Source organism: Haemaphysalis longicornis, unplaced genomic scaffold (assembly GCF_048455015.1).
Source record: "Haemaphysalis longicornis isolate Haplotype H1 unplaced genomic scaffold, Haemaphysalis longicornis Haplotype H1 scaffold_10, whole genome shotgun sequence".
Classification (NCBI taxonomy): Eukaryota; Metazoa; Arthropoda; class Arachnida; order Ixodida; family Ixodidae; genus Haemaphysalis; species Haemaphysalis longicornis.
The window spans coordinates 144,300,562-144,317,652 of NW_027526204.1; positions in this window are offsets into that span (position 1 = coordinate 144,300,562).

Here is a 17,091-nt window from a genome sequence, read left to right on the forward strand (position 1 = left end):
TACACGCAAGACAACTCTCCTTGTCGAAGCGTTGGCACACGGAGGGGGGTCTCATGGTGCTTTCATGTCCAAACTGTTGTCTCCTGTTTGCTCACCATCTTGTGTGTGGTACGCGACGCTTACACTTACACTGTTCATATAACAGTTGATTGATTTGATTGATTGTGGGGGTTTAACGCGCCGACGCAACGCAGGCGATGAGGCGCGCCGTAGTGGAGGGCTCCGGATTAATTTTGACCACCTGGGGATCTTTATCGTGCGCCGAAATCTCGTACACACGGGCGTTTTTGCTTTTCGCCTCCATCAGAAAGCGGCCACCGCGGCCGGGAATCGAACCCGCGACCTCGTGCTCAGTAGCGCAACGCCTTAGCCACTGAGCCACCGCGGCGGGTGTTGATATAACAGTGCTGACGTGAACTCCTCAAAGCAATCACATGGTGGCTAAACTAGCCGTCTTATTCTTCAGACTAGTGCAGTATTTGTCTCGAAATGCCAAAACTACGTAAGGCCGTGGCGACAAAATTTCCAATTATGAACAAGTGAGCTGCGCACTCTACACGTGTAATGTGCTAAATAATGCATATGCGTGCATGTGGGTCGACCGATCAGCAACGGCTACGATTACGAGACGAGCAATTATCCTTCAATATCCACGTTGTTGGAGCAGACGTGTAGCGGGTGTGCTGCCATAAGTTAATTTTTTTTTCTTCCTTTAGTCTAAGTGGCTTTCGGTGCCCGTCTTGACAGAGCGTTGGTGCTTATAAAATGCGTTGCCTAGATTGGCACCGGCTTCGGGCCAGAAAAGCAACGGAGATGGTAGTCGCGACGGTTTGATACCGAGTTTGTGCACAGGCCCTATTGGGAAGGACACCGAGATGATTGCGATCACAGTGCCCGAGCCAATGAACGTTTGCACGGCGATCAATAAACCGTCCGGCCTTTCTGGCTCTTCTTTTCCTTCTCTGGACGTACACGCCGTATTTGCCAAAGAAGGAAGGGGCGCCGCGAATGGGGCCAACAGTTGGGCTCCTCCATGTCTGCTTTGCTTGTGCACCTGTTGCGGCACAGTTACGCGCTCGCGACTGTTGTCTGTTACGTCGGCGGGGGTTCCTATTCCTTACTCGTGGTTCTTACCCGTGCATTCTTCCACCTGATAAGCGGCAACGCTTACGCGTCACCGACTGAGATGGAATGGCCTGCTTACCCGAGCCGCGGAACGTATCCTTATGCAGACGACTACCGTCAATGCGAAGTCCTCGGGGACCGCAAAAGTTCCAATTAACCGAATTTCCGATTGAACAAAAAGCACCAGAAGAGCATTGTCACTAGTCCGCAAGGCAATTGTCATTAGCAATTGTCATCCGCAATTGTCATTAGAAAAGTTTTACAAATACATATTGATGTTCACAACGGTCTAGTTTGCTTATTTTAGAGATGTGTCACTTCTCTAATGAACTTAAAAAATAAAACTCTTGCTTTCGTGACACCTAGCGTCATCTAGTGAAAACTGGATAAGCCAAAGTGCGTTTCTTGTTTATTTTTATCTTCGTAAAAAAAGTGATATATTTCTAAAAGAAACAAGCTAGGCCGCTAGGAACGTTTCTGTGAATTTGTAAAACCTTTCGTATCGGTACACGATGCAGTTGGTCATGAATTAGTAAGACCCATGGTAACGTGATCAGGTGATTCCCCCTTGAACGACTTCCAATTATCGAGAGTCGACTGTAAAGGTCGTAGCTGTTTTTGGTTCTCTAATGTTTGGACGCATTACATGGCTGCAATGTGGTGTAAATATGCGTAGACCTTTGACGCGTTTTGACAGACCAGGTGAGAACTCATGTGTGAAACGCTGATTTCTACTTTAGGCATCCCATCGTTTTTACCGTGCGTCCGCTTCTGCGCTCTGTGCTCTCAGCCTTAAAGAGAAGACAAAATGCGTGGTTGGTTCTTTAAAAGGCTGCTGTGTCACAATAACGGTGCCACCAATTTTGTCCCAATAATAGGTGATACCAGATGAAGAAGTAGATACTCGCCAGCCACCTTCGCGCCAGACCTTATGACGTCATAGGGACTTGTTTGCGCGATTGGCGGCAGCCGACTAAAGCCACGGACAAGAAACATGGCGGCGAGAGTGATAGTGATGCCTGCAGTTGCGTTTGAGCACACCACTTCAATCCTGATTCGTGCTGTTAAGGCATTAACAACTCTGTTTTTAGCATTCCCTTTATTACGTCGCTGTCGTATACCGCGGGATTTGAAATTTTGTTCGATATTTGGGATCTTTTTCGGTCGAAAAAGTTCTTTCGAGGCTTTAATGCCGTTGAATGAGTTACCAAGATCTCTTTTTCTGAAAACATTTGATTTTGTCTTCATGATTCCTTCAAAAGAAGTACTGGCGTTGCAGCACTCTAATGAGCTGCCCCGCCTGAATGTGGACGTAACGACAGGATGAAGAGGCACTTTCTGTAGTTCCAGCTCGTTAGCCCCTACATTGAGGCATATATATACATTGTACGAGCTAGCGTTGGTTGGAGCCCAAAGCTTTCGCTGTGTGCTTTCAAGACACGATCATGTTCTATGATGTTCAGCTTCCATTCCTTACGCTTTATCGCGTTGTTTGTGCTTTGAATTTGAACGCGAGATTTTAACGCGGTATACGGCGAACAGCCGTATACCGGCACTGTGCTATAGCTAGAATGTGGGCCGCCTAAATCGGCACTTCGTGGTCACCTTAACCCTAACCTTGAAGCTTCAGACGCTTGACAAGCAACCGTTGTTCCCTTACGTAACCCTCTGTATGGCATCGCTCGAAAGTCGGCCATTTTATGGCGGGCCGGCCAAAGCTTGCATTGCGAAACCTTGGCCTGTTGGCATCCGCCAGTGCATTCGCAACGAGGCCTGGTCGTTTCAGATCATATTCTGGCCTGGTTTGTGGCATACGCGCGGCCCTTGGCTCGCGCTCCTATCGACTCGACGATCTATTCTGGGGCCCGCTCGTCGTGAGGCTGTTCGTGCGGCGTACAGCACGGCTCGATTGCCTGGTTTTCGTTCAAGCGGGGCGTAAAACGCGGCACGAAACGCCGAGTGTGCAATCGGGGATCGAAAGGAAAGGAAAGGCGGAGGGGGGCAGAACTGCAGCTTGCAAAGATTTCAAGGAAGGTGGGGGAGGGGGAGAGTAAGTGTCGGGTAAGGGGGGGGGGTGACGCGTGCTGACGTGAACAATTTGGCGAGATGCGCATTCTGAGTTTCTTTGCCGAACAACACCAGTATACTTGTTTGTGTGAGACATAATCGTACACGACCCGCCGTTTTTTTTTTTTTTTTTGCGTAATTTAGCGGTTAACGCTCGCTCGTTCGGCGGATCACATATACCAATAGGGCCATTTTACGCCATGAAGAGAAGGTCTCAACATCTACACCAGACCGGCGTAACGACGTAAATTTTCAAAATGTGTGCCTACGCGTCCAGAATGAATGCGGGATTCTACGTGTCTATGAGCCGCTCTGTTGGTGACATGCCGTAAAGAGTTTTGTTCCTTGACATAAAATGACGTATGCGCGCTCTCGAAATGACACTCTCGAACATTTCTGTACAAGTAAATCACAAGATACAGCCGAGCTTTAAACTATAAAGGTTGCTGCGCTGTTCGAGCGATGGCTTCCCGCATGTAGCACGTCAATCGCCGATGCAAGACCTTTCACGAGTGATTCACCTGGTGGAGATGTGAATCGCCGTTAGTTGTTGAGTGCAACCTCAACAACAGCAAATTTACGTGTGATCAATCTGATCGATGATGGGGGTCTGCACTAGCAGTGTGATTTGAGGCTGTGTGACAGCAGATTTGTGGCGACGAACTGAGCTCACTTCTCCGAGCCCTTCCTCACCATCCCTTTGCTCGGTGAACTTTAATGTGACCGATGACCTTTACGTGTCCTCATGAATTTCTGAAGTGTTCTTCGTTCGCATGCCTCCTCCATTTCTTCTCCAGGGCCTTTTAGGGAGCCTACATGCGCCACGCCTTCGACGAAGGCGCGGCTCCATAGGGCCTTCGGGCCTCATTTTTGTCCACAAAGTTATTAATAAAGTTGTTGATTACTAATTAATTGTAATAAAGTTAATAATATTGTAGCGTAAGCTACCCTGGCCGAGGTTGAGCAGTTTCGCGTGGACCTTGGAGGGCCGTGCTGCGCAAGCGCGAGGAACATTGGATTGGATTTGGATTGAATTGGATTGGACTAAATTGGATTGTATTCCAATCCAATCCAATTGGAGTACGGGTGTGTAGAGAATTAGGTGTGCACAATCGCCGGTCTGCGCATTCCAGAGGAGTGACGTCAGAGCCGCGGCAGACGCACTGGCGCCGGCGCGTGCCCAGCTGTGCGCCTCCGTTGCGCAGTAGCCAAGTCTGACACTGCGCCGGAGCCTCTTGATAGCCGTTGTAGAAAAGAAGGACGAAGCGGGCGTGAGCACGCGCCACGATCATCATCGGTAGTGGTTCGAGGACAGCTAATAAAGAAGCACGGATCGCTCCGTCTAGGGCTCTGGGCCGTGACTCGCGGTAGCTTCCGCGACATCTTTGGTGCCGATCAACCCGGGAAATCGCCCTTCGGAGCATCATCCGCATGGCTTCGTCCATCGACCGCCTTCGGAAGGCTCGTGGAAGGCGTCGTCAGGAGCGGCGTCACGCGAGCGCTCAACCAGCTGAATGACCTGCTGCAGCAGCCGTCTCCCGACGCGGCAACCCTGAGCTCCCACGTCGACTACATCGTACAGCGAGAGCCTGAGCTCACCGCCCTCAACGAGAAAATCGCAGATGCCACGGATGACGACGGGCTGGAGCAGGAGCTCGAAGGAGCGGCAGAGTATACCCGCAAGATATCTTACGCCGTCTCTCAAGCACGCTTCCTCCTACGAAACGCCCAGCAAGTGCCCGGCGCGACTGATTCCAGCGCCAGCGGAGGGACAGCCGCTCCAGTTACTGCTCCCACGGGTGCGTCAGGCGGGCACACGCATGCTTCACGTCATCGGACGGTGATGCTTCCCAAGCTCCAGATCCCAGCGTTTTCGGGAAATCTGCACGACTGGCAAGCGTTTTGGGATCATTTTAATGTGACGATCCACGAAAATGTCGAGCTGCCGAAGATTGAGAAGTTCAAGTACTTATTGACATACTTGATCGGCGGCGCCAAACGAGCCATTGAGGGAATCCGGCTTGCTGACGCGAACTACGACCTCGCGGTGAAGACCTTAGTTCAGCGGTTCGGCCGTCGAGACTTGCTCATCAACGAGCACATTGATCAACTCATGGCAACGAAGCCGATCAGAAGCTCAATGGACATCGAGAGGCTCCGCGAAATGTACGACAAGGTGCAATTCCGTGTCAGCGCCCTCGAAGCCTTGGGAGTTCCGCGAGAGCAGTACGCCGTAATCCTGAACCGTGTGCTCCTCCGATGCCTGCCGGATGACCTGACTCTAATGTACCGGCAGAGGGTTAAGGAGACGGACAAGGGGCTAACGGACGAATCCGCGACGCGGCAACAAGGAGCTGGCCAGGTGAAAGAGCTAATGGAATTCCTAAGAATTCAAATCGAAATTCGCGAGGAAGGAAGACAAGGACAGCCTCCCTCCAACACAGGTCGTCGGTCCGTCCAAAACGCCGACTTGATCTCTGCAGCGCAACCGGAGGCACCCGTCCCCTCAGCGTCAGCCTTGGCCGCGAAGTCTGAGTCCGTAATAATACCAGCGTGTCCCTTGTGTGACAGCCATGGTCACAAGGTGGCGGACTGCCTAGTTGACATGTCGGCGAACGAGAAGAGGACGCGATTGCGCAACGCTCACTGCTGTTTTCGGTGCGGCCAACGCAACCACGTGGCGCGTCAGTGCAGAGCTTCCCGCAACCTGACCTGCAGCAGTTGCAATCGGCGCCACCTAACCGTCCTGTGTGACTTGTTCAATCCGACTGGCAGCAGCACGCCCAGATCAACACACCAGGTACAAGCTAGAGAAAGCGCACCTGCCGTCATGACGGCTTCGAGCGGACACTCCGGGGCAACGTCCGTGTTGCTCCAGACGGCGCGAGCCTTGGCAGAGGGTGTACGGCGACGCCTTGTTGTTCGAGTGCTGTTAGACACTGGCAGCCAACGCACCTTCATTCGCCAGGATGCGGCTAGGGCCCTGAAATGCGCGGTTCTCGGCACGGAAGAACTATCCTTAGTAACGTTCGGTACTGCGAGGTCACCCAAGGTTCTACGGTGCCGGCGAGTACAGGTGACGCTACGCGGACAAGCTCGTGGAAGGTCGGTCGTGTTGGAAGCTTTAGAGGTTCCGAAGATCTGCTCCCTTACGAGTCCGGAACTCGACACCGCAACCGTAAAAACCCTTATAGAAAAGCGGTACGACATAGCCGACGCCTTCCATCCGAGCACATGGAAGGCAAATGAAATCAGCGTACTGGTTGGTTCCGACGCCTACTGGAAGGTGGCCACGGGCAGGGTGGACAGAATCAACGGAGACCTCACAGCGGTAGAAACAGTTCTAGGCTGGACCGTTCAAGGAAGGCTCGCTTCTACCGCATGCCCTTTTACCAGTGCCATGTTCCTGTCGTGCACCTCACCCGGACATTTGGACTTTGACGCGTCTGCCATGTGGCGGCTGGATGCCATTGGCATTGATAACCTGACTCACGAAAAGTCGCTGCAGGATAGCTCGATGGAAACATTCGAGCGAAACATCACCCGTATCGAAGGCCGGTACCAAGTACCCCTCATGATCCAGGCTCCTGGTTTACCTCCTGGCAGCGACAATCGTCAGCTCGCGGAGCACCGTCTGCGAACGCAACTGAACCGATTCCGGGAACAACCTGAGTTGCTCGAGCAGTATGACAGGGCAATTCGAGCATATTTTGACGAAAACCACGCGGAACAAGTTGCGGAACAGCAGCGTCCAGGCGATAACTTGTATTACATGCCCCACCATGCCGTCATCCGAAAGGACGCAGTGACAACAAAACTCCGAGTAGTGTTCGACGCTTCTTCGCATACAGCCGGCCAGCCGTGCCTAAACGACGTCCTTTGCAAGGGCATGAAGCTTGGGGTCGAAGTCGTTCAGCTGCTCATGACTTTACGTTGTCACCCTGTTGTCATTGTCGCAGACATAAAAAAGGCGTACCTGCAGTTGCTGATTCGACCAGAAGATCGCGACGCGTTGAGATTCCTCTGGGTGGAACGACTGCCCACGCGAGATAATCCGGCGTCCCCCATTGTAACCTGGAGGATGACCCGTGTACCGTTTGGCGCGTCATCCAGCCCATTCCTTCTGGCTGCCACGATCCGCCACCATCTCCAGGCCTGTCGGGAGCAGTACCCGGAAACAGTAGCGCTGCTGGAAAGGGCATTCTACGTGGATGACCTCATAATTGGTGTACCTAGCGTCGAAAAGGCAATTCAAGTGTACGAGGAAGCTCGCAAAATATTCTCCGAGGCCGGAATGGAGATACGAAAATGGGCATCAAACTCAGAGGAGCTCGGACATCAGTTTGTGCGGGACAACGTCGCAATCGAAAATGAAGCGGGAGACGCAATCAGGATGAAGGTGCTGGGAGTCCCATGGGAGCGTGCTGGAGACTGCATTTACCTGTCGACGAAAGACGCATCAGAATTTGCGGCAGCCAATCCGTCAACCAAGCGCACCGTGCTGCAGACGTTTGCGAGGATGTATGATCCCTTGGGATACTTTGCACCATTCACCGTAACGGCCAAGCTTGTGTTCCAGGACCTCTGCAAAAAGAGCCGCTCATGGGATGAACGCCTTCCAGATGACGAACAAGCGCGATGGAACAGCTGGTGCGCCCAATTAACAGAGTTGAATGAGGTCCAGGTTTCACGGTTCATGTTCTCGCACTCGTTCGATGTGGAGGGTTCAATCGAGATCCACGCTTTTTGCGATGCAAGCCCGCGAGCTTACGGCGTTTCTCTATACGTCCGAAAGCTGGGTGACAATGGCCTATATGACACCAGATTGTTAATTAGCAAGAGCCGAGTCGCCCCTATCAAGCCCATCTCCCTGCCTCGGCTAGAGCTTCTTGCCTGCGTTATTGGAGCACGACTCGTACGTTATGCCAAAACAACTGCAATTCTGGAAGACTCCCCCGTCAGTTTGTGGACGGACTCTCTTGTCGCGCTGCACTGGATTACTAGCGCCGCCACAAAGCGTGACCAGTTCGTAGAACACCGCGTGGCCGAAATACGACGACTAACTGCTCCTACAGACTGGAACCATTGCAGCGGGAAAGACAACCCGGCAGATTTAGTCACACGAGGTATATCGGCGGCGGCTCTTCTGCACTCAACCCAATGGTGGCACGGACCTCCGTGGCTCCTAGGTCCAAAACAGGAGTTCCCTGAAACGCAGATTGATCATGTTGACCCGAAGGAGTTCGCAGTGTCACAGGAAACTTTGGTTTGCCCTTGCGATGTCACAAAGCACGAACAGCTACTGACGGTAGAGAATTACAGCACCCTCAGGCGCCTTTTGCGGGTCACGGCCTGGATTCTACGTTTTCTGCAAAATGCCCAGCGGCGAGGGCCATCAGTAAGCGGTCCCCTCACAGCAACTGAGATAATGAAGGCCGAACGCTACTGGATGCGGCACGTACAGCTGGAGTTATTCAGCACTGAAGTACGCGCACTGTCAGTCGGTCAGACCGTTCCTTCTACATCAGAGGTGCTTCGACTTTCACCCTTCATGGATGACGAAGGTCTGCTCCGCGTAGGAGGCCGATTACACCAATTGAATTGCAGCATCGACGTCAAGCACCCGATTCTGCTACCTGCGCGGCACAAGTTTACGTACCTCGCTGTTTTGGCGGCCCATCACCACACTCTTCACGGTGGAGTCGAAGCCACGCTCACGGAGACACGAGAACGGTTCTGGATTGTGAAGGGACGCCAAACCGTCAAAAGGGTGCTGGCCCAATGTCTGACGTGCAGACGCCGGAGGCTGACTGCCCAAACTGCACCGTTTGCTCCATTGCCAAGCGACAGAATCACGGCAGCACACCCGTTCTCTGTGGTAGGCCTGGATTTCTGTGGACCACTCTACGTGCGTGGAAAAGCTCCTCCGGCAAAGGCCTACATTTTATTATTTTCATGTGCTGTCACTCGTGCCATACATTTGGAGCTGACGTCGGATATGACAGCGGCTACCACGCTACTGGCCTTCCGTCGGTTCGTGTCAAGACGCGGCATACCGAACACTGTTTACTCTGACAAGGGGGCGCTGCGAGCGCGCGGAGCGAGCGGTCACGCTTCACATCGGCTCCGTAGGAAATGCTAATTTTCGGCGGACCATCGACCCCTTCTGGACTAATTTTTGGTACGTGAGTGTTCAGCTCGGTGAGTGGACCACGTTGATACCAAATTTGGGCCATTTCACCCAATTTTGGGAGTTTTAGAGCGATTTTCATGTGCGAAGCGGGCGCGGCCCCGCTAAGCCTAACCACGGCTACCTGCGCTCCGGCCATGTGCTCGGTCGGCGTGGCGCCCGGGGCGGCCTTGGACGCCTCCCCTGAGCTCGCCGGGCTTCGGAACGACGGGAACGACCAAATTTACGAAGAATTCCAAGCCATGGACACCTCGGCTGCGGATATAAGTGCGGATTCGGCTCGCAAGAGACGGCATGGTCAGCTAGGCCTAACCGCTGCGAAGACGAAAGCCGCTGAACAACCGACGGGATTACAACACGACACCGGCGAGGACTGCTCGACGACGATCGGCGACGGTCTCCCAACCGCAACCGGCATCGGACAGTGTGTTACCGCGGTGAACAGTGACTGTGATCCAACGAACTCGTGCGCGGGTTGGACTGTAGTGGTCTCTCGACGCGAGAAGAAACGACAGGAAACGGGAAACCCATCGCAGCGGGACACCCAAACCGCAGTGCTCGGCTTTAGGGCCAAGCTGGGAACGCAAGACGCCATGCTCCTGATCCAACGAGAAGTCCTCGACCCCCCGGGCGGGATTCCGAAGAACGACAACCGAGCGATCTTGGGCTTGGACCTGCAGAGTGCGTTCGACAACGTTCGGCACTCGGCGGTCCTGGCTCAGGTGTCCCGCCTGGGGCTGGGCGCAAGATCATACAACTACATCAGAGCCTTCCTCTCCCGCCGCACGGCCCGGTTGGAGGTGGGAGGCACGAAGCTTGAAGAAAGAGAGCTGGGCAGTGTCGGGACCCCTCAGGGCTCGGTGATCTCCCCGTTCCTGTTCAACATCGTCATGATCGAGGTGGCCAGGCGTCTGGAGGCACTGGGCCCGGGGATCCGACACTGCCTCTACGCCGACGACGTAACCATCTGGGCCACGGGTGGGAGCGACGGAGACATCGAGGCGGGCCTGCAGGCAGCGGTGGATGCCGTGGAGTCCGCGCTCTCGGGCACGGGCCTGCGGTGTTCGCCGCAAAAGTCGCAGCTGCTCATCCTGCCGCCACCTGGAAGACACAGGAAGAAGGCGAGTCAGGAAGCGATCGAGAACATCGTCGTGCACACGAGCGACGGTGTGCCGATCCCGCATGTTCCGGGGCTACGGGTCCTTGGGATGTTCGTGGATGGCACCCAGACCAACGCCACGGCGGTCAAGAACATCACAACCAAGATGGGCGTTGCAGCACGCCTGGTCAAACGAGTCTCGTCCCGATACCGGGGCATGAACGAGAGGGGGCTCCTGCGCCTGCTGCAGGCTTTCGTCGTAAGCCTTGCAGCATATGCGGGGGCCTTCCACCGCTGGACGAGTGCGGAGCGAGCCAAGATCGACGCCGCCATCCGGAAAGCCTACACGGGGGCCCTGGGGCTCCTGCCGGGCACGAAGACCACGGCCTTGCTGTCTCTGGGAGCACACAACACGCTCTCGGAGATCAGCGAGGCCCAGAGAGCATCGCAGCTGAGCCGCCTAGGTAGCACGGCAGCGGGCAGAAGACTACTAGATCGGGTGGGACTCCTACCTCCTGGCGAACGTACGGGTGCAGGACCGGACGGCGAGCTGGAGGAGCAAGTACTCCTGAGTGATGAGGCAGCGAGGAATATCATCGTATACCCACTGCCCAAAAACACAGATCCAGAGAGAGACGAGGGCAGGCGAGCGGCGAGAGCTGTGGCGCTGGCCCGTCAACACCAACGAGACGAAGGTGCTGTCTACGTGGACGCCGCGAGGTATCCGGGGAGACGCAACGCCTTCGCAGCGGTGGTGGTTCGAGCTACTACCGGAGAACTGCTAACAGCAAGCACAGTGCGCGCCCGAACGGCTGGCCAGGCAGAGGAGGTGGCGATCGCTCTGGCCATGGGTCTGCCGGGTACGCGCACGGTGCTAAGTGACTCGAAATCGGCGATCAAGAATTTCGCCCGAGGAACGGTCTGGCGGGGCGCGGAACAACTAGTGAGGTCCATCGAGGCCTCGCGGGTCGCTCGCGGCGTCGCTGCGGGACCGAACATCGTCCTCAAATGGTTTCCGGCCCATGCGGGCCGGCAGCTAGCACCCGACATCGTGAACCGCAACGAAGAGGCGGACGCCGCGGCCCGTGGTCTCATCACGTGCCGGACCGCGGCCGTCCGCCCCTCCGAAACCAGCGGAGTAGACCGAGAAGAAGCCTTCGAACCCCTCACCGACTACGGTGAGATCCTGACGGCTTACAGAGAAGTCAGGAGAGCCTTCCCACCCCCGCACCGAGAACTCTCGCGCGCGGAGGCAGTGAAGCTCCGACAGTTGCAGACTGAGTGCGTGCTGACGCCGGCTCTGGCCCGGCACGTGTGCCCCGACATGTTCGTGGACGCCAAGTGCAGTGTGTGCGAACGTGAACTAGCTACTCTCCGCCACATCATGTGGGGTGGGTGTAACAGTGCCATGAACAACGGGAACGGGCAGTGCCAGGACGCCACGTATCCCGAAGAGGTGGGTGCGTGGATACGCTCCGAAGACCCGAAGACGCAAAGAAGGGCTATCCAGCGGCTCGAGGAGGCTTTGGCGAAGCAACGGAGAAAGGGAACCGACGCCCCGGCCAACGGGTGCGGAGGAACTCGAGTATCTGTCGCCTAGCTGAAGTACAACATCCTCGAGGTCTAGGCCCTAGGACTATTGGACTTTAATAGCCGTAGTCTTTAGACAGGGAAAATCCGCGCCCTGCGAGGCCGGGGACTTCCCACACGCCGGATGTGTAAATAAATGTTATTTCTCTCTCTCTTACTCTGACAACGCTCAGTCGTTTCATAGTTGCGCTCGAGCATTTAAGGCCGCCGCGTCAGCCCTTCAAGAATATGCGACTGGGCTCAACGTGCACTGGAAATTCCTCGTTGAGCGAGCCCCTTGGTGGGGTGGCTGGTGGGAGCGTCTCATTCGCTCCACCAAGGACGTTCTCAAGCGTTACCTTGGGCGCAGTAGCCTTACTGCCGAAGCTCTGTCCACCACCCTTTGCGAAGTGGAAGCTGTTATTAATAGCCGACCTCTAACCTACGTCGAAGACCACCCCGATGAAGGAGTGCCACTTACGCCTTCCCACTTCCTGACAGGCAGGCGTGCGCTCTGCATGCCCCAAGAGTTAGCGGTGACCGAGACGTCGTCAACCCCAGCTGACCTGCAGCGACGAGCACGCTACCATCAAAGGCTGACGGCTGAGTTATGGCGCAGATGGAGGAACGCATACTTGCTGTTACTGCGTTCGGCTCACAGCTGTCCCCAGGCAACTTCACCGCAGCTGAAGGTGGGCGACGTCGTAATAGTGCATGACGACAACGCTCCGCCAATGCAGTGGAAGCTGGGACGAGTGACAATGCTGCACCACGGCGTCGACGGCGTCGCTAGAGCGTGCTCGGTGCGGACAGCAACGGGTCACGTGATAAACCGTCCAGTGCAAAAACTTTATCTGTTAGAATCAGCCGCCTAATCATCTTGGGCCCGCGGGAGGATGTAGAAAAGAAGGACGAAGCGGGCGTGAGCACGCGCCACGATCATCATCGGTAGTGGTTCGAGGACAGCTAATAAAGAAGCACGGATCGCTCCGTCTAGGGCTCTGGGCCGTGACTCGCGGTAGCTTCCGCGACAGCCGTTTCGCGTGGCTCCTGGAGAGCCTTGCTGCGCATGCGCGAGGAGCAGTGACTGGACTGGACCGGACCGGACTGGACTGGACTGGACTGGACTGGATAGGATTGGACTAGATTGGATTGGATTGGATTGGATTGGAAATCGTTTTAGCAGGAGTAAGCATGATAATTAGCTAACCCTAGACAACCAGGAAACCTAAGAATAATCAGCTGAACCTTAGCTCACGTTACGTATATCCTGCCATAGCCGAGCTGAGCCACTGCTAGCTTTTTTTTTTTAAGTTACTATGTGGACTTAACGAGAAACCGATCTGTCCGCATGTAACGTTTCACGTGTCCCATTTTTCACATTTTTGACGTCTACGAAAATGCTATGGAAGGCCTCAGGGATATTGCTCCTGGAAAGGTGCCTTTTGATAAATGCGTCTTTGTAATGTAGTGGAGCTAACCTTAAAGGGGCTTGCTGTAGAGCGATTCATGGAGTTTTATGGGGGTATTTAATATAAATAAGCCCTTGGGGCCTCCATACTTCGGAGATCTTATATCGCCTACCGAAAGATTTCTTCTCATAAATGTATTTATTCGCAGTAGTGAAGCTGACGTTAAAGGCGTCTTGATGTATTTGACAAAATACCCTTTGGCCTTCTCTCTTTGTTATGAGACCGCTCAGGAATGCATATGAAGCTGACTAGAACACTAGTGAAGCTGGCTTTGAGGGCCTCGGACTCGGAGTAAAGCAGGCCGGTTTCAATGTTTATCTGAAAATTCGTACTTGGAAGTTTCTGCACTTTTTTTTTCACCTGTTGATAAATTTTTGATCAGCCGGCAGTAGACGTCAGTCATAGCAGACGGGACTTTGCAGAGAAGATAAAGTGTAGATGTTTCTTTTTATTTTTTTTTACTGGAGCGAAGTTTTCACCGCGCAGAGTTGCTCGTAGTACTTAGCACACGTCAATACCTACGCAGACTACTCGAACGTCAGCACTTCTATTGCGACGTCAAGTGACAAACGAATAGATATTTTTTTATTTGATATTTACAGGTAATATTTATTTATTTATTTATTTATTTATTTATTTATTTATTTATTTATTTATTTATTTATTTATTTATTTATTTATTTATTTATTACGGATACTTCAGGGCCCGTAGGGCACAACAGAAAGTAGTGGTGAAACATAAGAGAAGAGAATGTGCAGTTTCTACAACAGTGGAATTATTCAGATGCACATATGACAACAATGATCGTGCACTATTCACACAACAGCAAAACAATACACAATGTGCTGTGACATTCTACGAACAATGGACGTTATGTACGGCAGTTTTGAAAAGGGTTGTATCAGTATTGGATGCGATGGCGGCGGGGAGGTGGTTCCATTGCACGCTTGTTTTAAGAATAAATTAATCGTTATACAGATCAGGAAATACGACAAGACGGCAAGCCGACTTAGCAACTATGGTCCGTTCGAGATGAGATATAGCGAGGCGGGGTAATCAGCTGTTGTTCTTTTAAGGTAGCGTTATGGTGAGGAGGAGGAATAAACATTTAATTGAGCAGTCAATGTTGTTGGGTTGACCGCCAGGTGGGGGACCTCCTTAGTCCAGGAAGCCCTGGGTCTTGGCGGCCTGTCTCGCCCGGTCTATATTTTTTAAATAAACACAGACGAAAATATTTACCGCGCACTGCTGGGTCAGGGACGTGAACTGTTTTTTTTTTATTGGCGTAACACTGGAAGTACGTGAATAGGACGATAAGATGTAGCGCGTGGCCCGACTTTGAATTGATTCCAGACAAAGGGTGAACGTGACCTGATTTAGGATCCCTCGATGCGCATGCGTTCTCTAATTTGGAACGAACAAGTGTTTTGTAAAGCGTAAGTTTAAGGGAGGTAGAAATGGATGAAAAATTGCGGCGTAAGTAGCCCAGCATGCGGTTAGAATTAACGTATTCTTTTCTGTATTCCAAGGAAGGTCATTAGAAATGTGAACCCCTTGGTACTTATAGAAATTAACAGGGAGCAAGGGAATGTTATCAAGGAAGTACAAACAACAATTTCTCTTATCAGTCCGGCAAGATATTTGCATACTTTTGCAATTCGAAACGTTTAAATGCAACACCAGTTATTGCACCAATTAGTAATGCTATTAAGGTCATTTTGAAGATTTTGAATGTCAGCGGGGTTAGAAATTTTGTGTATAAATTACACAATCATCCGCAAACAATTTCATCGACGAGAATTTAACACAGTATGGTAAGTCGTTATTAAAAAAAAAAAAAAAACTAGACGCCCTAATGCCGATCCTTGCGGAACGCCAGATGTTACATCGCAGGTAGGAGACATGCAGTCATTAGCAATAACGTATTGAGTTCGGTTAGACAGGAAGTCTGTGCAAGTACTAGAGGGTCAAGGTTTAGTTGGCCAAGCTTGAAAATTAATAGGCCGTGAGGAACTGAGTCAAAAGCTTTAGCGAAGTCAATAAATATGCAGTGAATTTGAAATCGAAGTTCCTTATATTTGCAAAAAAGGGCATGAGCAATGACTAAAACTTGGGTTTCACAAGAGAAAGTTTTTCTAAAGCCATGTGGACAAGAAGTGATAAATCAATTTGACTGGAGAAATTCAACTAGTGAATATATATATATATATATATATATATATATATATATATATATATATATATATATATATATATTTTATGAACGGGAACCACCTTCCCCACGTCACGAGGAAATGTACCACAACGCAGCGACTGCTGAAAAATTTCTGACAGAATAACGGAGAAGTAAACAATAAGGCATATGAACATTTTCGCGTTAATATAATCAGACCAAGGAGAGGAGGAAATTTTATGATTATTAATTAATGCTTCAACGTCGACAGAGTCCACGAAAACAGAATCCATCGGTAAAAAGTCCATTATATTGAAAGGTGGAGTACTGACGGGATGGGTAGATTGAACACTGCAGCAAAGGCGTATTTTAGAATTGTACAGCATTGATTTGGTGGTATTGGAGCGTTTGAACGAGATAACTAAATCAGATTCCTTTTGGTGCCGCTAATAGTGTTCCAAAATTTTCGCGGATTCGTTCGTAATAGCACCGATAATGTGTGTTTTGCAACTGCTACAGATTTGTTAAATTCATTATTAATGGTGTGATAAGTGCGCCAATACTCAGCTCGGTTTGTTAGCTTTTCGCGACGAAATGTATACGTTGCTTTCTGTTACGGAGGCGTTTAAGCGAGTTATTGAACCAGGGCAATCTAGAACTTGTTATTATATTTTTCTTTGGTACATAATGATCGATTAGTGCTAAGAGTTCATCTTTGTACAGTGATCAGTTTTCCTCCACTGTGCGTGCTGAAAAGTTATGGAAATATGTTTCGATAAACGACTTTACTTCGGCTGTTATTGAGGCAACGTCGTCTCTGCCATAGTTTTGTATTTGTTTGTAAACTTTCCAACAGGTAGCAGCACTTTCACAGTAAACTGGAGGATTGAATGATCGCTCCTGGCGTATGCGTGTGTACGCGGCGCCTCCGCGGGATGACGCCACCGAGCCAACCGAGCTGCTCCAGGTGCGATGAGCAGGCGAGCGGAAGCCGCACCCGCGCACCGCCGCCGCAGAGAGCAAGAAGAGCGCTCCCCGATGGGCCGCGCGAGCCACCGTGTAAATATAATCAGTTAAATAAAAAACGAGTTATTTCAGTTCAACCAAGCCAACGGCTCTCAATAATAGATAACACGTGGTAATAGAAATAAAGTTCGGTGTAGAAGGAAGGATTAGGTCTAAGATGTTAGCTGTGGAGCCTGTAGTTCGAGTAGGAGTGTGAACAAGTTGCGTGAGGTAAAAATTCCGTAAAAAAAGCAAGTTATCTCGCATAGAACGGTCCTCCAGATCGCTAAGCCGTGAAGTTATTGCAAGGGATTCCCTTTTTATGACTTCGTTGACGATGTGCGGCCGATTCTACCGTGTCCAGCCTCGTAGCAAGGTCAGACACTCTTT